Source organism: Barbus barbus, assembly GCF_936440315.1.
Source record: "Barbus barbus genome assembly, chromosome: 11".
Classification (NCBI taxonomy): Eukaryota; Metazoa; Chordata; class Actinopteri; order Cypriniformes; family Cyprinidae; genus Barbus; species Barbus barbus.
Window position 1 is genome coordinate 4,377,076 of NC_136739.1, and position 7,137 is coordinate 4,384,212.

Below are 7,137 nucleotides of genomic sequence, written 5' to 3' on the forward strand. Positions count from 1 at the left end.
ACAAATCAATTATAGAGCTTTTTGGAGCACATGAAAACGTCATGAGGATGATCATGTCTGAATGGCAGTCTCACTGACTCTGCATACATCCGTTGTGCCGTCTGTCTAGCCATTCAGAGGGATCATCTCAATTCAATCAAAGAGCACACGTTTTCACAAATCAAATCAATCAATAGAGCTAAATGAATCAGAGGAAGCATAACCTTGATGTTGGCTCTGCATAACCATGTATTTACTTGTGTGTTCTCCGTCCAATGCCGCTGCTATTACTGTAGGTCTTGTCTAATCAGATAACAACAAATTTCCTTCACTTTATGCCATGAACCTGCAATAAGCACTTTTAAAAGTCTAATTTATTACCCTTGCAGACACATGCATACAGTGAGGGCATTGGTGCTTATTGTAAATGACATAAATCAGTTAAATAAAGCCTCTCGTGAAGGCTCACGCTAATATTATTACAGAGATATCTCTTGCAAAAAATGTATTGGAAAGCTGATTTGATAAAGAGCTTTTTAAAGGTTTGTATGTCTCGTGTGTGCTGAAGGACAACATATTATGTGACTTTATGGCATTTGGACACTCATTTATGAGAGAATAAAAGTCTGTTTACGTCAATGAGTCATACTTTCTGCTTTCCATCCCTGACATCTGACCATGACCTTTCAGATCAACAACATTTGAGAATTAATTGCATATGGAATTGGAACAAATATGTGCCGGTTAAATGTTTGACACCCAAATAACATCCACTTTTCATTGTAAGTGGTCATTGGAATAGGGTGACATAATATCACAGGCATGCAGAAAAACAGATCTGTGTGGTCCTGCAAACAGCAGGGAACTCCAAACAGAGGGTCAAGTCTGCAGAGAACATGATTGTTATCGTCTAATACAGAGGAAGACTTGATTTCTAAAAAAAAACAAAAGACATTTTGTCCAAAAAAGTAATTTCTGTCATTATTTACTCACCCTTATGTTATTCCAAACCTGCATGGCTTTCTTTCTTTTGTTTAACAAAATCAAAGTTTTTATCAAAGAAGAAGACTTTCATTATTAGCAAAATTATGATTAATTAAACAAACAAACAAACGAACATTTAACAAATAAATATTGTTCTAAAACAAAAAAGACAGTCAAAAACATTCAAAAATATTTAAAAGTATGATTGTGTTTTAATTGCATGTAAAATTTCCATCCATTTGGATTCAAAAGTATTAACATGAACTTAACGGGATGTGTATTTGTCAGTCATACCTGTAAATGAAACAATAATACTAATAAACTGAATGTTTAAAGCACATACTAAATAGGTTTATATATTTATCATCAATTAATCCAATTTGTTCAATATAACTGAATATTGCGCAGTAGCTGTATTTAAACCGTGTTCATACTTTTAACTGCATAAATGTAATTGTTTTCCCAATTAACAAATTTGTGCTGATTTTAAGCACTTCGAATAAATAAATAAATGAATTCATTAAATCAAACAGATTTATTTTTGATAATCACAGCACTAAATACAGTTAACTCAAACCTCGTGAATATCTCTTTAATAGTGGTAAACGTAATTCTGCGGTTCATTGGTGTTTACTGACGCGTGTAGCACTTTACTGTGTATAATCGTGTGTTGTTGTGTATCAATGGAAAGTTTTGGGTTTAGATTTACACACATGAGTGTTTGAGGGAACCCCTCACAGCACGTTCCCTGTGAATGCTACTCTTCTGGAGTCGGGCCAGAGCGCTGTGTGCTCCTACTTGTTAAGAAGCAGCTTTCAGGCCTTTCATTATTCCAGCAGTTTCCTCCGGATTTCCAGTGAGAGTAGAGGGGGAGGGAGAGATGAAAATCTCTTGCCATCATGTGCTCGTTACCATGCCTTTTTACATATATTACATGAGGACCTCATAGAAAGGGGGAATCAATTGACTTTCGTCTCATTTTAGGCTTGAAGGAACACGAGCAATCAATCTTAATCCAATTCAGTCGCAGATTCCAAATGTAATATTTGTAACCAAACTCTGCATTCTGACAAAAATATCAGGCACAATCCATGAATACATACACTTTGGTGTCCTATTACTTATTTTTATGAATGTTAAAGGCACAAAACATGGTTTTGTTGTGTAAAAAGCCTGATTTGGCCTTAAAATGCCAACTCTGCACACTTTGTATATGGCTGATTAATGTGGTTCTCCATCATCATCTCCAACATATTTTTTAGATAAAATTCACCCTTTATTTTATTCCGCTAATAGTGCAACGGCAGGCAAATTGTGCTGCGATTTGTGAATAAGATGCGTAGATAATGAACCTTATTTACATACAAAGTAAGCGTGTTTGTGCTGAAAACGACAATTTTAATTTTCACATCTCAGCGCTATTTCAATGCATTTAGCGCCAGGGTAAACTGAATTGTGGGTGGTTAGAGAATAATGTGCATTTTTAATGTGCATCATGAAAGTAAGCCGTTTAGTGAATCCGTCCTTTAAAGGGATAGTTCACCCAAAAACTAAAATTCATTCCAAATTTGCATGAGTTTATTTCGTCTGCAAAACACCAAAGAGGATTATTTGAACAATGTTTGTTTTGGTGGCCACTCGCTTCCATTAAATGGACAAAAACATATTTCTTATCTTCCAAAGAACAAAGAAAGTCATACAGGTTTGGAATGACATGAGCGTAAATCTATATATGATAATAAATGATGACAGAATTTTAGTTTTTGGCAAAATTTTGCCGTTAATGTTACGATGTGGTTGCAAGCATTTGGGAACATATGCTAGTGGTGTTGTGGAGTCGGCTGTGTGTGTGTGCACTGATAGCGATCGGAGGGAGGAAGACTTTTATTAGTTGCGCTTGAGCAAACTGCACACATGGCCTCGCTCTCTCTGTTTATCATTCACTTAGTGCCACTTCCTATCTCTGAGCCAGGCTTGCTCTCTTCTGCTGTCTCCTGTTTATTCTTTCTCTCGGCCTTCTCATATCTCGTGTCAAACCCTGGGTGCAGGAAGGAAGTTATTAGTTCACTGAATGAAAAAGTGAAAACAGTTGAGAGGAAAAGAGTATGCACATTTTGTGTGTATTTGCGTGTGTATCTATATTTGTGTGTATGTTGGCTGACACTTGACAGGAAGCACTGAAAACTCTAGGCCAGCTAATAGGAAGTCAGTAGTATCCGTATTGATGACAGCGCAGAGATTGAAATGGAAGAGAGGAAAATATTTATTCCAGAGTGGGTAATAACTGTACAAGTCCAAATGTTTCCTTTTTTGACCACTATTACAGTGAAGACACCACATTCATTCATTCACCAGGATTCACCTTGTATAAGCTTTTAAATCTCATTATATCAGTGTTTGTTGCATATTAACACGAAGTGTAATACACCCTCAATCTTTTATGAGTCTAGCCTGGTCAAGCCCTCAGTGATACCAAAACCCCAACCCAATCACATCAAGCTTAATTAAATGACCATCTATGGACATGTCACTGAATAACCATAAAGAGTTATCTTTCTCTCCATCTATGTCAGCTTCCTGATATTGTTTCCTTTGATCCCCAGTAATCAAAAGGTTACCTTTTATTATCTGTTGACAGTGCTTCTTTGACCCAAATACTGCTCTGCTCAGATTAACAGGAATAATGCTGACAGTGAGGGAATCTGAAAAATACAGAAGTATCAAGCCCTTTTCAATAAAACACTAGTCACTGGGTGGATGGATGGATGGATAGGTGGATGGATCAACGTATGCTGACAAGCTCCAAAACAGACAGGCACCATCAAAGAAATCCATATGGACTGAGCTATATTCCAAGTCTTCTGAAATCATACAACAGTTTTGTGTGAGGAGTTTGAAAGTAAAATATAAGTTATTATTCATATTTAGTCAGACTACTTACTTAAAATCATTTACAACCATAGCTCTCAATACCATTTGCACTTCTGTGTAATCAAAGTGGCAAAACATGTTTGGCTCTAGACAAATCTAGTCAGGATTCAACACTGACTAGAAAGAGGGACAAAGAGTATGCTAAATAGAGCCAGAATGTGTGTACTTGAATAATCAAAAATGGACTGAAGCACAATAAAAAAAAAAGCAAATAATTTTTTTCTTGCTTGAATCAGAAGTAGAGGAACACTACTCCCAGGTTGTTCCTGCCAATTTTATACCCTGCTTTTATGATCCTTTTTTTTTATTAACATCTGGTCATTGTCTACTTAGAGAATGCAATATTTCTACTTTTGTGTAACATGGAAGAAAAAAAAATTATATATATATATATAAGGATCTGAAATGACATGAGGGTGAGTAAATGAATTTGTCAGAGATGTCATTTTTGAAAAATGATGATAGAGAAGGCTGATAGAGAGTTCCTCAGTACAGTGTGCCCTCAATTTCATAAGACAGTGACAAATTTGGACTGTTTCCCTTTTCCAACTCCACTTTTTGAACCTATCTTAGCAACCCCAAGCTATATTATTAATTTTTTAATCACTGATAAATTCTGGAAAAAAAATCTAGAGCTCCCTGTTATTGAATAACTTCTAGAAAGCCTAACCTGAGTATCATTCTCAGCTTTGCAATATGCAAACCTGAAATTTTTATCATGCACTCTGGTTTTTCCCTGTTGCACATTTTTCCTCCTTTCTGTTTTTGTCTCTTCTTGGGTTTTTCTTTACAACACTGCTTACATTCTGAGCTGTACCTAATTCCTCAACAGATAAGCACTGGATTAGACTATGTGTGTGCGAGAGAGGGAGACTTTAAGAGTGTTATATGTATGGAAATGTATGCATATGTCAAAAAAAAAAAAAAAAAAAATAAGGCTTGAGGGCCTATTTACACCTGCCACATGTCCATTTGCAAGCAGTGACATGTGATTCACTTTAAATAGGCATGTGCTGAATATATATTATATATAGACATACATACATACATACATACACATATATATATATATATATATATATATATATATATATATATATATAGAAGAGTTTATTTGCAAAAACAGATAACTCCTTTTTTTTCAAAAATCATGTTGTTTATTCAAGTGTTAAGTGTCAAGTGTCAAGAGTTTTATTGTGTTAGTTAGCTGTATTTTTTTTCAAAATAACTCTCAAAATAACTTTCAAAATAACTGCAGTTTGATTGAGATCAATTGGAATGCACAATGAAAAAACATAATTTTTGATAATTGTTAAAAACTGAGTTATTTGTTTTTGCAAATTAGCTCTTCATATATTTGTGTGTGTGTGTGTGTATGGGTGTATATGTATTTTTTACTTCCAGTCATTGCAAATATGATCTATCCATAATATTGCTTTCTCCAGTGAAAAATGTGTCTCTTCTGAATCAGGAAAAAAATATGCACAGATGAAGTACAGTTTGCAAGCTAAAACAGTCCAAAACAGCCCTTAACAAATATGTTGATGGATTTTGTTGTGAGAGGATGGCAAAAGGGGATAGACCTTTTCACTGGAAGCATTATTATTAGTATTACTATGATGGACTATTTTGGCCAGAAGGGACAATTTATATATTTGCAATTTATGTCTTAATAAAAATAGTTGTTTCTTACAAACATGCAGCTTTTCACTTCACAAGATGTTAATTGATGGACTGGAGTGGTGTGGATTACTTGTGATTTATTGTGATGTTTTTATCAGCTGTTTGGACTCTCATTCTGACGGCACCCATTCACTGCAGAGGATACATTGGTGGTCAAGGGATATAATGCTACATTTCTCCAAATCAGTTCTGATGAAGAAACTAACTAATATATATCGTGTAAACTTCCAGCATAGTTTCATTTTTGGCTGAACTATTACTTTAATGTGAATTGGGGCATGAAAATGGTGCAGTCTTTCTCGGCTGGCCACTTGTGATCAGATCACCTTAGACAGATGTTGTGAACAGGGCCAAGATGTTCTGAATGCTGTTTTTCCCTCTTCAGGAATGCTGTCAGGAATGTGTTTGTTTTTCTCCAGTGCTACAAAAGAGAGGGAGGAAGATAAAACAGTTCAAAAAATGAAATAATATGAGCCAAGTCTGAGGCTGGGCAATAACCCATTCGTCATATGTGTTGAGCTTCCCTGTCTGCTTTTCATTAAGCTTGTTTTCAGGCCAGATGTTTAGCAACTATCCTGTTCTCTCTCTCGTCTCGTTTTCTTACGCTGCAGCACTGATATGCACTTTTATTCTTCTCTTTTCTAAGGAAATCCCTGGGTTTAAATGAGTTCAACTCCAGTACCCAGTGGACTTAAATGGAGGTTAGATTCAGATGTGGTTAACTGTCGTAAGGTCCAGGTTGATTTGATTAGCGCTTTTCAGTATTCGCCTTATTCAGCCTTACCTGACACCTCAGCTCACAAAACACTCTTAGCGATTAGCCTAGTTCAAGCGAGGACACACACAGGACGCCACAGGTTAATTCTGGTTCTTGTTCTTTGGTTTAAGTGTTTAGTTTTGTACAAGAACATTCTTGTTCAAATTAATCTGGCATGAATCTCTTGAGTGTTTTTGTTATGTGGCTGGTTATCTAAGGCTCCTTGCTGGACAGAGCTAATCCAAAATATTTTCTGAGGCCACTTTAGACCCTCACAATTGGGTCAACTTCAATATGTCTTTTAACATAACAGGTTATTTGATATTTCTTTGACAAATCAAGGTTAGTTTAGCTTGCAACATGCCATGTGACCAAAATACTTTTAAAATGTTACTAAAGAGTTCAATGAATGCTATTATTTTGAACGTTCTATTCATCAATGAATCCTTGCCATCACAGGAATCTTAATTAACCTTAAAAATAGTCAACCTAGTCTCATGGCATTTACGTACCTGGGTGCACTTTTTAGTGAGACACGAAATACATACCAATAACTAAATATTCCTGCAGTTTCAGTTTCCTAAAGAAACAAACACTAGAGGCAGTAAAACTCCGACACCTTTTACTCCTTTTCACACAAATTTACAGAGTTTTGATTAATAAAGCATATTTTTCGCACAATTACTTTAAGAATATCATGTTACGACTTCAAAACAATATTAATATGCTGGGAGATTTGAAAACTGATGCTTTTGAATGTTAGCATCGCACATATCCAGCCTCGTATCTATGGGTTTTCATAG